Below are 17,590 nucleotides of genomic sequence, written 5' to 3'. Positions count from 1 at the left end.
TTCTATGATTTGAACCTCTGCTGTGAGTCCAGTTTTAGATTCCGATGCTTCACTTCAGGTTTACCGTTTCCCTTGTACCTTCTTATTGACGATGAAACACAGAAATTGCATCCCAATTTAATACAAAAGGCATAATTCCGACTTAAGTACAAGAGGACTGAAACTCTTATTTTCTATGAACTGAACCCCTCCTGTGAGTCCAGTCTTAGATTCCGAAGCTTCACTTCAGGTTTACTGTATACCTCGCACCTTCTTATTGACAATGAAACACAGGGTTTGCATCCGAATTTAATACAAAAGGCACAATGCCGACTTAAGTACAAGATGACTGACACTCTAACTTTCTATGATTTGAACCCCTCCTGTGAGTCCAGTTGTAGTTTCCGATGATTCACTTCAGTTTTATTCTATCCCTTGGACCTACTTATTGACGATGAAACACAGAAATTGCATCCGAATTTAATACAAAAGGCACAATGCCGACATAAATGCAAGAGGACTGACACTCTCACTTTCTATGATTTGAACCACTCCTGTGAGTCTTGTTTCAGATTCCGATGCTTCACTTTAGTTTTACTGTATCACTTGGACCTTCTTATTGACGATGAAACACAGGAATTCAATCCTAATTTTTATACAAAAGGCACAATGCGACTTAAGTAAAAGAGGACTGACACTCTCTCTATCTATGATTTGAACCTCTCCTTTGTGTCCCGTTTAAGATTCCGATGCTTCACTTCAGGATTACTATATACATTGCACCTTCTTAATGACGATGAAACACAGAAAATGCATCCGAATTTATTACAAAAGGCACAATGCCGACTTAAGTACAAGAGGACTGACACTCTCACTTTCTATGATTTGAACCTCTCCTGTGAGTCCAGTTTTAGATTCCGATGCTTGACTTCAGGATTACTGTATCCCTTGGACCATCCTATTGACGATGAAACACAGTAATTGCATCCGAATTAAATACAAAAGCACAATGCCGAATTAAGTAAAAGAGGACTGACACTCTCACTTTCTATGATTTGAACCTCTCCTGTGAGTCCAGTTTTGGATTCCGATGCTTCACATCAGGTTTACTGTATACCTTGCACCTTCTTATTGACGATGAAACACAGAAATTGCATCCGAATTGAATACAAAAAGCACAATGCAGAATTAAGTAAAAGAGAACCTACACTCTCACTTTCTACGATTTGAACCTCTCCTTTGAGTGCAGTTTTAGATTCCGATGCTTCACTTCAGGTTTACTGTATACCTTGGACCTTCTTATTGAAGAAGAAGCACAGGAAATGCATCTGAATTAAATTCAAAAGGCACAATGCCGACTTAAGTAGAAGAGGACTGACACTTTTACTTTCTATGATTTGAACCTCTCCTGTGAGTCTAGTTTCAGATTCCGATGCTTCACTTTAGTTTTACTGTATCACTTGGACCTTCCTATTGACGATGAAACACAGGAATTAAATCCTAATTTTTATACAATAGGCACAATTCGACTTAAGTAAAAGAGGACTGACACTCTCACTTTCTATGATTTGAACCTCTCCTGTGAGTCTAGTTTTAGATTCCGATGCTTCACTTCAGGCTTACTGTATACCTTGCACCTTCTTATTGACAATGAAAGACAGAAATTGCATCCGAATTTAATACAAAAGGCACAATGCCGACTTAAGTAAAAGAGGACTGACACTCTCTCTTTCTATGATTTGAACCTCTCCTTTGTGTCCAGTTTTAGCTTCCGATGCTTCACTTCAGGTATACTGTATACCTTGCACCTTCTTAATGACGATGAAACACAGAAAATGCATCCGAATTTAATACAAAAGGCACAATGCCGACTTAAGTACAAGAGGACTGACACTCTCACTTTCTATGATTTGAACCTCTCCTGTGAGTCCAGTTTTAGATTCCGATGCTTGACTTCAGGATTACTGTATCCCTTGGACCATCCTATTGACGATGAAACACAGAAATTGCATCCGAATTAAATACAAAATTCACAGTGCCGACTTAAGTAAAAGAGGACTGACACTCTCACTTTCTATGATTTGAACCTCTCCTGTGAGTCCAGTTTTAGATTCCGATGCTTCACTTCAGGTTTACTGTATACCTTGCACCTTGTTATTGACGATGAAACACAGAAATTGCATCGGAATTAAATTCGAAAGGCTCAATGCCGACTTAAGTACAAGAGGACCGACACTCTCTATCTTTCTATGATTAGAACCTCTCCTGTGAGTCCAGTTTTAGATTCCGATGCTTCACATCAGGTTTACTGTATACCTTGGACCTTCTTGTTGACCATGAAACACAGAAATTGCATCCGAATTTAATACAAAAAGCACAATGCCGAATTAAGTAAAAGAGGACTGACACTCTCACTTTCTATGATTTGAACCTCTCCTGTGAGTCCAGTTTTGGTTTCCAATGCTTCACATCAGGTTTACTGTATACCTTGGACATTTTTATTGACCATGAAACACAGAAATTGCATCCAAATTTAATACAAAAGGCACAATGCCGACTTAAGTAAAAGAGGACTGACACTCTCACTTTCTATGATTTGAACCTCTCCTGTGAGTCCAGTTTTGGATTCCAATGCTTCACATCAGGTTTACTGTATATCTTGCACCTTCTTATTGACGATGAAACACAGATATTGCATCCGAATTTAATACAAAAAGCACAATGCCGAATTAAGTAAAAGAGGACTGACACTCTCACTTTCTATGATTTGAACCTCTCCTGTGAGTCCAGTTTTGGATTCCAATGCTTCACATCAGGTTTACTGTATACCTTGGACATTTGTATTGACCGTGAAACACAGAAATTGCATCCAAATTTAATACAAAAGGCACAATGCCGACTTAAGTAGAAGAGGACTGACACTCTCACTTTCTACTTCTCCCTTGAGTCCAGTTTTAGATTCCGAAGCATCACTTCGGGTTTACTGCATTTCTTGGACCTTCTTATTGACGATGAAACACAGAAATTGCATCCGAATTTAATACAAAAAGCACAATGCCGAATTAAGTAAAAGAGGACTGACACTCTCACTTTCTATGATTTGAACCTCTCCTGTGAGTCCAGTTTTGGATTCCGATGCTTCACATCAGGTTTACTGTATACCTTGCACCTTCTTATTGACGATGAAACACAGAAATTGCATCCGAAATTAATACAAAAAGCACAATGCCGAATTAAGTAAAAGAGGACTGACACTCTCACTTTCTACAATTTGAACCACTCCTTTGAGTGCAGTTTTAGATTCCGATGCTTCACTTCAGGTTTACTGTATACCTTGGACCTTCTTATTGAAGATGAAGCACAGGAAATGCATCGGAAATAAATTTAAAAGGCACAATGCCGACTTAAGTAGAAGCGGGCTGACACTTTAACTTTCTTTGATTTGAACCTCTCCTGTGAGTCTAGTTTCAGATTCCGATGCTTCACTTTAGTTTTACTGTATCACTTGGACCTTCCTAATGACGATGAAACACAGGAATTCAATCCTAATTTTTATACAATAGGCACAATGCGACTTAAGTAAAAGAGGACTGACACTCTCACTATCTATGATTTGAACCTCTCCTGTGAGTCTAGTTTTAGATTCCGATGCTTCACTTCAGGCTTACTGTATACCTTGCACCTTCTTATTGACAATGAAACACAGAAATTGCATACGAATTTAATACAAAATGCACAATGAAGACTTAAGTACAAGAGGACTGACAGTCTCACTTTCTATGATTTGAACCTCTCCTGTGAGTCCAGTTTAAGATTCCGATGCTTGACGTCAGGTTTACTGTATCCCTTAAACCATCCTATTGACGATGAAACACAGAAATTGCATCCGAATTAAATACAAAAGGCACAGTGCCGACTTAAGTAAAAGAGGACTGACACTCTCACTTTCTATGATTTGAACCTCTCCTGTGAGTCCAGTTTTAGATTCCGATGATTCACTTAAGGTTTACTGTATACCCTGCACCTTCGTATTGACGACGAAACACAGAAATTGCATTCAAATATAATACAAAAGGCACAATGCCGACTTAAGTACAAGTGGACAGATACTCACACTTTCTATGATTTGAACCTCTCCTGTGAGTCCAGTTTTAGATTCCGATGCTTCACTTCAGGTTTACTGTATACCTTGCCCTTGTTATTGACGATGAAACACAGAAATTGCATCGGAATTAAATTCAAAAGGCACAATGCGGACCTAATTACAAGAGGACTGACACTTCAACTCTCTATGATTTGAACCTCTCCTGTGAGTCCAGTTTTAGATTCCGATGATTCACTTAAGGTTTATTGTATACCCTGCACCTTCGTATTGACGACGAAACACAGAAATTGCATTCAAATATAATACAAAAGGCACAATGCCGACTTAAGTACAAGTGGACAGATACTCACACTTTCTATGATTTGAACCTCTCCTGTGAGTCCAGTTTTAGATTCCGATGCTTCACTTCAGGTTTACTGTATACCTTGCACATTGTTATTGACGATGAAACACAGAAATTGCATCGGAATTAAATTCTAAAGGCTCAATGCCGACTTAAGTACAAGAGGACTGACACTCTCTAACTTTCTATGATTAGAACCTCTCCTGTGAGTCCAGTTTTAGATTCCCATGCTTCACTTCTGGTTTACTGTATCCCTCTGACCTTCTTATTGACGATAAAATACAGAAACTGCATCCGAATTTAATAAAAAATGCACAATGGCGACTTAAGTACAAGAGGACTGACATTCCATCTTTCTACGATTTGAACCTCTCCTGTGAGACCAGTTTTAGATTCCAATGCTTCATTTCAGGTTTACTGTATACCTTGCACCTTCTTATTGACAACGAAACACAGATATTGCATCCGAATTTAATACAAAAAACACAATGCCGACTTAAGTAGAAGAGGACTGACACTCTCTCTTTCTATGATTTGAACCTCTCCTTTGTGTCCAGTTTTAGATTCTGATGCTTCACTTCAGGTTTACTGTATACCTTGCACCTTCTTAATGACGATGAAACACAGAAATTGCATCCGAATTTAATACAAAATGCACAATGCCGACTTAAGTACAAGCGGACTGACAGTCTCACTTTCTATGATTTGAACCTCTCCTGTGAGTCCAGTTTAAGATTCCGATGCTTGACTTCAGGTTTACAGTATCCCTTGGACCATCCTATTGACAATGAAACACAGAAATTGCATCTGAATTAAATACAAAAGGCACAGTGCCGACTTAAGTAAAAGAGGACTGACACTCTCACTTTCTATGATTTGAACCTCTCCTGTGAGTCCAGTTATAGATTCCGATGATTCACTTCAGGATTACTGTATACCTTGCACCTTCGTATTGACGACGAAACACAGAAATTGCATTCAAATTAAATACAAAAGGCACAATGCCGACTTAAGTATAAGTGGACAGATACTCGCACTTTCTATTATTTGAACCTCTCCTGTGAGTCCAGTTTTAGATTCCGATGCTTCACTTCAGGTTTACTGTATACCTTGCCCTTGTTATTGACGATGAAACACAGAAATTGCATCGGAATTATATTCAAAAGGCACAATGCGGACCTAATTACAAGAGGACTGACACTTCAACTCTCTATGATTTGAACCTCTCCTTTGAGTCCAGTTTTAGATTCCGATGCTTCACTTCAGGTTTACTGTATACCTTGCACCTTGTTATTGACGATGAAACACAGAAATTGCATCGGAATTAAATTCAAAAGGCTCAATGCCGACTTAAGTACAAGAGGACTGACACTCTCTAACTTTCTATGATTAGAACCTCTCCTGTGAGTCCAGTTTTAGATTCCCATGCTTCACTTCTGGTTTACTGTATCCCTCTGACCTTCTTATTGACGATAAAATACAGAAACTGCATCCGAAGTTAATAAAAAATGCACAATGGCGACTTAAGTACAAGAGGACTGACATTCCATCTTTCTACGATTTGAACCTCTCCTGTGAGACCAGTTTTAGATTCCAATGCTTCATTTCAGGTTTACTGTATACCTTGCACCTTCTTATTGACGACGAAACACAGAAATTGCATCGTAATTAAATTCAAAAAGCATAATGCCGACATAAGTACAAGAGGACTCACACTCTAACTTTCTATAATTTGATCCTCACCTGTGAGTCCAGTTTTAGATTCCGATGCTTCACATCAGGTTTACTGTATCCCTTGGATCTTCTAATTGACGATAAAACTCAGAAATTGCATCCGAATTTAATACAAAAGCACAATGCCGACTTAAGTACAAGAGGAGTGACACTCGCACTTTCTATGATTTGAACCGCTCCTGTGAGTCCAGTTTTAGATTCCGATGGTTCACTTCAGGTTTACTGTATACCTTGCACCTTCTTATTGACGATGAAAAACAGAAATTGCATCCGAATTTAATACAAAAGGCACAATGCCGACTTAAGTACAAGAGGACTGACACTCTCATTTTCTACTTCTCCTTTGAGTCCGGTTTTAGATTCCGAAGCATCACTTCAGGTTTACTGTATTTCTTGGACCTTCTTATTGATGATGAAACACAGAAATTGCATCCGAATTTAATACAAAAAGCACAATGCCGAATTAAGTAAAAGAGGACTGACACTCTCACTTTCTATGTTTTGAACCTCTCCTGTGAGTCCAGTTTTGGATTCCGATGCTTCACATTAGGTTTACTGTATACCTTGGACCTTCTTATTGACCATGAAACACAGAAATTGCATCCGAATTTAATACAAAAGGCACAATGCCGACTTAAGTAGAAGAGGACTGACACTCTCACTTTCTACTTCTCCTTTGAGTCCGGTTTTAGATTCCAAAGCATCACTTCGGGTTTACTGTATTTCTTGGACCTTGTTATTGACGATGAAACACAGAAATTGCATCTGAATTTAATACAAAAAGCACAATGCCGAATTAAGTAAAAGAGGACTGACACTCTCACATTCTATGATTTGAACCTCTCCTGTGAGTCCAGTTTTGGATTCCGAAGCTTCACATCAGTTTTACTGTATACCTTGCACCTTCTTATTGACGATGAAACACAGAAATTGCATCCGAATTGAATACAAAAAGGACAATGCCGAATTAAGTAAAAGAGGACTGACACTCTCACTTTCTACGATTTGAACCACACCTTTGAGTGCAGTTTTAGATTCCGATGCTTCACTTCAGGTTTACTGTATACCTTGGACCTTCTTATTGAAGATGAAGCACAGGAAATGCATCGGAATTAAATTTTAAAGGCACAATGCCGACTTAAGTAGAAGAGGACTGACACTTTAACTTTCTATGATTTGAACCTCTCCTGTGAGTCTAGTTTCAGATTCCGATGCTTCACTTTAGTTTTACTGTATCACTTGGACCTTCCTATTGACGATGAAACACAGGAATTCAATCCTAATTTTTATACAATAGGCACAATGCGACTTAAGTAAAAGAGGACTGACACTCTCACTATCTATGATTTGAACCTCTCCTGTGAGTCTAGTTTTAGATTCCGATGCTTCACTTCAGGCTTACTGTATACCTTGCACCTTCTTATTGACAATGAAACACAGAAATTGCATCCGAATTTAATACAAAAGGCACAATGCCGACTTAAGTAGAAGAGGACTGACACTCTCTCTTTCTATGATTTGAACCTCTCCTTTGTGTCCAGTCTTAGATTCTGATGCTTCACTTCAGGTTTACTGTATACCTTGCACCTTCTTAATGACGATGAAACACAGAAATTGCATCCGAATTTAATGCAAAATGCACAATGCCGACTTAAGTACAAGAGGACTGACAGTCTCACTTTCTATGATATGAACCTCTCCTGTGAGTCCAGTTTAAGATTCCGATGCTTGACTTCAGGTTTACTGTATCCCTTGGACCATCCTATTGACGATGAAACACAGAAATTGCATCCGTATTAAATACAAAAGGCACAGGGCCGACTTAAGTAAAAGAGGACTGACACTCTCACTTTCTATGATTTGAACGTCTCCTGTGAGTCCAGTTTTAGATTCCGATGATTCACTTCAGGTTTACTGTATACCTTGCACCTTCGTATTGTCGACGAAACACAGAAATTGCATTCAAATTTAATACAAAAGGCACAATGCCGACTTAAGTACAAGTGGACAGATACTCACACTTTCTATGATTTGAACCTCTCCTGTGAGTCCAGTTTTAGATTCCGATGCTTCACTTCAGGTTTACTGTATCCCTTGCCCTTGTCATTGACGATGAAACACAGAAATTGCATCGGAATTACATTCAAAAGGCACAATGCGGACCTAATTACAAGGGGACTGACACTTCAGCTCTCTATGATTTGAACCTTTCCTGTGAGTCCAGTTTTAGATTCCGATGCTTCACTTCAGGTTTACTGTATACCTTGCACCTTGTTATTGACGATGAAACACAGAAATTGCATCGGAATTAAATTCAAAAGGCTCAATGCCGACTTAAGTACAAGAGGACTGACACACTCTAACTTTCTATGATTAGAACCTCTCCTGTGAGTCCAGTTTTAGATCCCCATGCTTCACTTCAGGTTTACTGTATCCCTCTGACCTTCTTATTGACGATAAAATACATTAACTGCATCCGAATTTAATAAATAATGCACAATGCCGACTTTAGTACAAGAGGGCTGACACTCTATCTTTCTACGATTTGAACCTCTCCTGTGAGTCTAGTTTTAGATTCCAATGCTTCATTTCAGGTTTACTGTATACCTTGCACCTTCTTATTGACGACGATACACAGAAATTGCATCGTAACTAAATTCAAAAAGCATAATGCCGACATAAGTACAAGAGGACTCACACTCTAACTTTCTATAATTTGAACCTCACCTGTGAGTCCTGTTTTAGATTCCGATGCTTCACATCAGGTTCACTGTATCCCTTGGATCTTCTAATTGACGATAAAACTCAGAAATTGCATCCGAATTTAATACAAAAGGCACAATGCCGACTTAAGTACAAGAGGACTGACTCTCGCACTTTCTATGATTTGAACCGCTCCTGTGAGTCCAGTTTTAGATTCCGATGGTTCACTTCAGGTTTACTGTATACCTTGCACCTTCTTATTGACGATGAAAAACAGAAATTGCATCCGAATATAATACAAAAGGCACAATGCCGACTTAAGTACAAGAGGACTGACACTCTCACTTTCTACTTCTCCTTTGAGTCCGGTTTTAGATTCCGAAGCATCACTTCAGGTTTACTGTATTTCTTGGACCTTCTTATTGATGATGAAACACAGAAATTGCATCCGAATTTAATACAAAAAGCACAATGCCGAATTAAGTAAAAGAGGACTGACACTCTCACTTTCTATGTTTTGAACCTCTCCTGTGAGTCCAGTTTTGGATTCTGATGCTTCACATTAGGTTTACTGTATACCTTGGACCTTCTTATTGACCATGAAACACAGAAATTGCATCCGAATTTAATACAAAAGGCACAATGCCGACTTAAGTAAAAGAGGACTGACACTCTCACTTTCTACTTCTCCTTTGAGTCCGGTTTTAGATTCCAAAGCATCACTTCGGGTTTACTGTATTTCTTGGACCTTGTTATTGACGATGAAACACAGAAATGGCATCCGAATTTAATACAAAAAGCACAATGCCGAATTAAGTAAAAGAGGACTACACTCTCATTTTCTATGATTTTAACCTCTCCTGTGAGTCCAGTTTTGGATTCCGATGCTTCACATCAGGTTTACTGTATACCTTGCACCTTGTTATTGACGATGAAACTCAGAAATTGCATCCGAATTTAATACGAAAAGCACAATGCCGAATTAAGTAAAAGAGGACTGACACTCTCACTTTCTACGATTTGAACCTCTCCTTTGAGAGCAGTTTTAGATTCCGATGCTTCACTTCAAGTTTGCTGTATAACTTGGACCTTCTTACTGAGGATGAAGCACAGGAAATGCATCAGAATTAAATTCAAAAGGCACAATGCCGACTTAAGTAGAAGAGGACTGACACTTTAACTTTCTATGATTTGAACCTCTCCTCTGAGTCCAGTTTTAGATTCCGAAGCCTTACATCAGGTTTACTGTATCCCTTGAACCTTCTTACTGACGATGAATCACAGAATTTTCATCCGAATTTAATACAAAAGGCACAATGCCGACTTAAGTACAGGAGGACTGACACTCTAACTTTCTATGATTTGAACCTCTCCTGTGAGTCCAGTTTTAGATTCCGAAGCTTTACATCAGGTTTACTGTATCCCTTGAACCTTCTTACTGACGATGAATCACAGAAATTTCATACGAATTTAATACAAAAGGCACAATGCCTACTTAAGTACAGGAGGACTGACACTCTAACTTTCTATGATTTGAACCTCTCCTGTGAGTCCAGTTTTAGATTCCGATGCTTCACTTCAGGTTTACTGTATACCTTGCACCTTGTTATTGACGACGAAACACAGAAATTGCATCGGAATTAGATTCAAAAGGCTCAATGCCGCCATAAGTACAAGAGGACTGACACTCTCTAACGTTCTATGATTAGAGCCTCTCCTGTGAGTCCAGTTTTAGAGTCCCATGGTTCACTTCAGGTTTACTGTATCCCTCTGACCTTCTTATTGACGATAAAATACAGAAACTGCATCCGAATTTAATAAAAAATGCACAATGCCGACTTAAGTACAAGAGGACTGACACTCTATCTTTCTACGATTTGAACCTCTCCTGTGAGTCGCGTTTTAGATTCCAATGCTTCATTTCAGGTTTACTGTATACCTTGCACCTTCTTATTGACGACGAAACACAGAAATTGCATCGTAATGAAATTCAAAAAGCATAATGCCGACATAAGTACAAGAGGACTCACACTCTAACTTTCTATAATTTGAACCTCACATGTGAGTCCAGTTTTAGATTCCGATGCTTCACATCAGGTTTACTGTATCCCTTGGATCTTCTAATTGACGATAAAGCTCAGAAATTGCATCCGAATTTAATACAAAAGGCACAATGCCGACTTAAGTACAAGAGGACTGACACTCGCACTTTCTGTGATTTGAACCGCTCCAGTGAGTCCAGTTTTAGATTCCGATGGTTCACTTCAGGTTTACTGTATACCTTGCACCTTCTTATTGACGATAAACACAGAAATTGCATCGGACTTAAATTCAAAAGGCACAATGCCGACTTAAGTACAAGAGGACTGACACTGTAACTTTCTAAGATTTGAATCTCTCCTGTGAGTCCAGTTGTAGTTTCCGATGCTTCACTCCCGGTTTACTGCATACCTTGGACCTTCTTATTAACGATGAAACACAGAAATTGCATCCCAACTTAATACAAAAGTCACAATGCCGACTTAAGTACAAGAGGACTGACACTCTAACTTTCTATGATTTGAACCTCTCCTGTGAGTCCAGTTTTAGATTCCGATGGTTCACTTCAGGTTTACTGTATACCTTGCACCATCTTATTGACGATGAAAAACAGAAATTGCATCCGAATTTAATACAAAAGGCACAATGCCGACTTAAGTACAAGAGGACTGACACTCTCACTTTCTACTTCTCCTTTGAGTCCGGTTTTAGATTCCGAAGCATCACTTCAGGTTTACTGTATTTCTTGGACTTTCTTATTGATGATGAAACACAGAAATTGCATCCGAATTTAATACAAAAATCACAATGCCGAAATAAGTAAAAGAGGACTGACACTCTCACTTACTATGTTTTGAACCTCTCCTGTGAGTCCAGTTTTGGATTCCGATGCTTCACATTAGGTTTACTGTATACCTTGGACCTTCTTATTGACCATGAAACACAGAAATTGCATCCGAATTTAATACAAAAGGCACATTGCCGACTTATGTAGAAGAGGACTGACACTCTCATTTTCTACTTCTCCTTTGAGTCCGGTTTCAGATTCCAAAGCATCACTTCGGGTTTACTGTATTTCTTGGACCTTCTTATTGACGATGAAACAAAGATATTGCATCCGAATTTAATACAAAAAGCACAATGCCGAATTAAGTAAAAGAGGACTACACTCTCACTTTCTATGATTTGAACCTCTCCTGTGAGTCCAGTTTTAGATTCCGATGCTTCACGTCAGGTTTACTGTTTCCCTTGGACCTTCTTATTGACGATGAAACACAGAAATTGCATCTGAATTTAATACAAAAGGCACAATGCCGACTTAAGTACAAGGGGACTGACTCTCTCACTTTCTACGATTTGAACCTCTCCTTTGAGTGCAGTTTTAGATTCCGATGCTTCACTTCAGGTTTACTGCATACCTTGCACCTTCTTATTGACGGTGAAACACAGAATTCAATCCGAATTTAATACAAAACGCTCAATGCCGACTTAAGTACAAGAGGACTGACACACTTACTTTCTACGATTAGAACCACTCCTGTGAGTCCAGTTTTAGAGTCCGATGCTTCACTTCAAGATTACTGTATACCTTGCACCTTCTTGTTGACGATAAAACACAGAAATTGCATCCGAATTTATTAAAAAGGCACAATACCGACTTATGTACAAGAGGACTGACACTCTCACTTTCTATGATTTGAACCTCCCCTGTGAGTCCAGTTTTAGATTCCGATGCTTCACTTCAGGTTTACTGTATCCCTTGGACCTTCTTGTTGACGATGAAACACAGAAATTACATCCGAATTTATTACAAAAGGCACAATGCCGACTTAAGTACAAGGGACTGACACTCTCACTTTCTACTTCTCCTTTGAGTCCAGTTTTAGATTCCGAAGCTTCACTTCAGGTTTACTGTACTTCTTGGACCTTCTTATTGACGATGAAACACAGAAATTGTATCAGAATTTAATACAAAAAGCACAATGCCGAATTAAGTAAAAGAGGACTGACACTCCCACTTTCTATGGTTTGAACCACTCCTGTGAGTCCAGTTTTGGATTCCGATGCTTCACTTCAGGTTTACTGGATACCTTGGACCTTCTTATTTACCATGAAGCACAGAAATTGCATCCGAATTTAGTACAAATGGTACAATGCCGACTTCAGTAAATGAGGACTGACACTCTACTCTCTATGATTTGAACCTCTCCTGTCAGTCCAGTTTTAGATTCCGATGCTTCACTTCAGGTTTACTCTATTCCTAGCACCTTCGTATTGACGATGAAACACAGAATTTGCATCGGACTTAAATTCAAAAGGCACAATGCCGACTTAAGTAAATGAGGACTGACACTGTAACTTTCTAAGATTTGAATCTCTCGTGTGAGTCCAGTTTTAGTTTCCGATGCTTCACTTCAGGTTTACTGTATTCCTTGGACCTTCTTATTGACGATGAAACAGAGAAATTGCATCCCAATTTAATACAAAAGGCACAATGCCGACTTAAGTAAAAGAGGACTGACACTCTAACTTTCTATGATTTGAACCCCTCCTGTGAGTCCAGTTGTAGATTCCGATGCGTCACTTCAGGTTTATTCTATCCCTTGGACCTTCTTATTGACGATGAAACACAGAAATTGCATCCGAATTTAATACAAAAGGCACAATGCCGACATAAATGCAAGAGGACTGACACCCTCACATTCTATGATTTCAACCTCTCCTGTGAGTCTAGTTTCAGATTCCGATTTTTCACTTTAATTTTACTGTATCCCTTGGCCCTTCTTATTGACGATGAAACACAGTAATTCAATCCTAATTTTTATACAAAAGGCACAATGCGACTTAAGTAAAACAGGACTGACACTCTCACTATCTATGATTTGAACATCTCCTGTGAGTCTAGTTTTAGATTCCGATGCTTCACTTCAAGCTTACTGTATACCTTGCACCTTCTTATTGACGATGAAACACAGAAATTGCATCCGAATTTAATACAAAAGGCACAATGCCGACTTAAATAAAAGAGGACTGACACTCTCTCTTTCTATGATTTGAACCTCTCCTTTGTGTCCAGTTTTAGATTCCGATGCTTCACTTCAGGTTTACTGTATATCTTGCACCTTCTTAATGACGATGAAACACAGAAATTGCTTCCGAATTTAATACAAAAGGCACAATGCCGACTTAAGTACAAGAGGACTGGCACTCTCACTTTCTATGATTTGAACCTCTCCTGTGAGTCCAGTTTTAGATTCCGATGCTTGACTTCAGGTTTACTGTATCCCTTGGACCATCCTATTGACGATGAAACACAGAAAATTCATCCGAATTAAATACAAAAGGCACAGTGCCGACTTAAGTAAAAGAGGACTGACACTCTCACTTTCAACGATTTGAACCTCTCCTGTGAGTCCAGTTTTAGATTCCGATGATTCACTTCAGGTTTACTGTATCCCTTGCACTATCCTATTGACGATGAAACACAGAAATTGCATCCGAATTAAATACAAAAAGCACAGTGCCGACTTAAGTAAAAGAGGACTGACACTCTCACTTTCTACGATTTGAACCTCTCCTATGAGTCCAGTTTTAGATTGCGATGCTTCACTTCAGGTTTACCGTATACCTTGAACCTTCTTATTGACGATGAAACACAGAAATTGCATCCGAATTTAATACAAAAGGCACAATGCCGACTTAAGTAAAAGAGGACTGACACTCTCACTTTCTATGATTTGAACCTCTCCCGTGAGTCCAGTTTTAGATTCCGATGCTTCACTTCAGGTTTACAGTATACCTTGCCCTTGTTATTGGCGATGAAACACAGAAATTGCATCGGAATTAAATTCAAATGGCACAAAGCGGACCTAATTACAAGAGGACTGACACTCTAACTCTCTATGATTTGAACCTATCCTGTGAGTCCAGTTTTAGATTCCGATGCTTCACTTCACGTTTACTGTATACCTTGCACCTTGTTATTGACGATGAAACACAGAAATTACATCGGAATTAAATTCAAAAGGCTCAATGCCGACTTAAGTACAAGAAGACTGACACTCTCTTACTTTCTATGATTAGAACCTCTCCTGTGAGTCCAGTTTTAGATTCCCATGCTTCACTTCAGGTTTAATGTATCCCTCTGACCTTCTTATTGACGATAAAATACTGAAACTGCATCCGAATTTAATAAAAAATGCACAATGCCGACTTAAGTGTAAGAGGACTGACACTCTATCTTTCTACGATTTGAACCTCTCCTGTGAGTCCAGTTTTAGTTTCCGATGCTTGACTTCAGGTTTACAGTATACCTTGCACCTTCTTATTGACGATGAAACACAAAAATTGCATCCGAATTTAATACAAAAGCACAATGCCGACTTAAGTACAAGAGGACTGACACTCTAATTTTCTATAATTTGAACCTCTCATGTGAGTCCAGTTTTAGTTTCCGATGCTTCACTTCAGGTTTACTGTATCCCTTTGACTTTCTTAGTGACGATGAAACGCAGAAATTGCATCCGAATTTAATACAAAAGGCGCAATGCCGACTTAGGTACAAAATGACTGACACTCTAACCCTCTATGATTTGAACCTCGACTGTGAGTCCAGTTTTAGATTCCGATGCTTCACTTCAGGTTTACTGTATCCCTTGGACCTTCTTATCGACAATGAAATACAGAAATTGCATCTGGATATAATACAAAAGGCACAATGCCGACTTAAGTACAAGAGGACTTACACTCTAACTCTCTATGATTAGAACCTCTCCTGTGAGTCCAGTTTTAGATTCCCATGCTTCACTTCAGGTTTACTGTATCCCTCTGACCTTCTTATTGACGATAAAATACATTAACTGCATCCGAATTTAATAAATAATGCACAATGCCGACTTAAGTACAAGAGGGCTGACACTCTATCTTTCTACGATTTGAACCTCTCCTGTGAGTCTAGTTTTAGTTTCCAATGCTTCATTTCAGGTTTACTGTATACCTTGCACCTTCTTATTGACGACGAAACACAGAAATTGCATCGTAATTAAATTCAAAAGGCATAATGCCGACATAAGTACAAGAGGACTCACACTCTAACTTTCTATAATTTGAACCTCACCTGTGAGTCCAGTTTTAGATTCCGATGCTTCACATCAGGTTTACTGTATCCCTTGGATCTTCTAATTGACGATAAAACTCAGAAATTGCATCCGAATTTAATACAAAAGGCACAATGCCGACTTAAGTACAAGAGGACTGACTCTCGCACTTTCTATGATTTGAACCGCTCCTGTGAGACGTTTTAGATTCCGATGGTTCACTTCAGCTTTACTGTATACCTTGCACCTTCTTATTGACGATGAAAAACAGAAATTGCATCCGAATATAATACAAAAGGCACAATGCCGACTTAAGTACAAGAGGACTGACACTCTCACTTTCTACTTCTCCTTTGAGTCCGGTTTTAGATTCCGAAGCATCACTTCAGGTTTACTGTATTTCTTGGACCTTCTTATTGATGATGAAACACAGAAATTGCATCCGAATTTAATACAAAAAGCACAATGCCGAATTAAGTAAAAGAGGACTGACACTCTCACTTTCTATGTTTTGAACCTCTCCTGTGAGTCCAGTTTTGGATTCTGATGCTTCACATTAGGTTTACTGTATACCTTGGACCTTCTTATTGAAAATGAAACACAGAAATTGCATCCGAATTTAATACAAAAGGCACAATGCCGACTTAAGTAGAAGAGGACTGACACTCTCACTTTCTACTTCTCCTTTGAGTCCGGTTTTAGATTCCAAAGCATCACTTCGGGTTTACTGTATTTCTTGGACCTTGTTATTGACGATGAAACACAGAAATGGCATCCGAATTTAATACAAAAAGCACAATGCCGAATTAAGTAAAAGAGGACTACACTCTCATTTTCTATGATTTGAACCTCTCCTGTGAGTCCAGTTTTGGATTCCGATGCTTCACATCAGGTTTACTGTATACCTTGCACCTTGTTATTGACGATGAAACTCAGAAATTGCATCCGAATTTAATACGAAAAGCACAATGCCGAATTAAGTAAAAGAGGACTGACACTCTCACTTTCTACGATTTGAACCTCTCCTTTGAGAGCAGTTTTAGATTCCGGTGCTTCACTTCAAGTTTGCTGTATAACTTGGACCTTATTACTGAGGATGAAGCACAGGAAATGCATCAGAATTAAATTCAAAAGGCACAATGCCGACTTAAGTAGAAGAGGACCGTCACTTTAACTTTCTATGATTTGAACCTCTCCTGTGAGTCCAGTTTTAGATTCCGAAGCCTTACATCAGCTTTACTGTATCCCTTGAACCTTCTTACTGACGATGAATCACAGAATTTTCATCCGAATTTAATACAAAAGGCACAATGCCTACTTAAGTACAGGAGGACTGACACTCTAACTTTCTATGATTTGAACCTCTCCTGTGAGTCCAGTTTTAGATTCCGATGCTTCACTTCAGGTTTACTGTATACCTTGCACCTTGTTATTGACGACGAAACACAGAAATTGCATCGGAATTAGATTCAAAAGGCTCAATGCCGACATAAGTACAAGAGGACTGACACTCTCTAACGTTCTATGATTAGAACCTCTCCTGTGAGTCCAGTTTAAGAGTCCCATGGTTCACTTCAGGTTTACTGTATC

This window comes from Schistocerca piceifrons, chromosome X (assembly GCF_021461385.2).
Source record: "Schistocerca piceifrons isolate TAMUIC-IGC-003096 chromosome X, iqSchPice1.1, whole genome shotgun sequence".
Taxonomy (NCBI): Eukaryota; Metazoa; Arthropoda; class Insecta; order Orthoptera; family Acrididae; genus Schistocerca; species Schistocerca piceifrons.
This window is presented reverse-complemented; position numbering follows the sequence as displayed.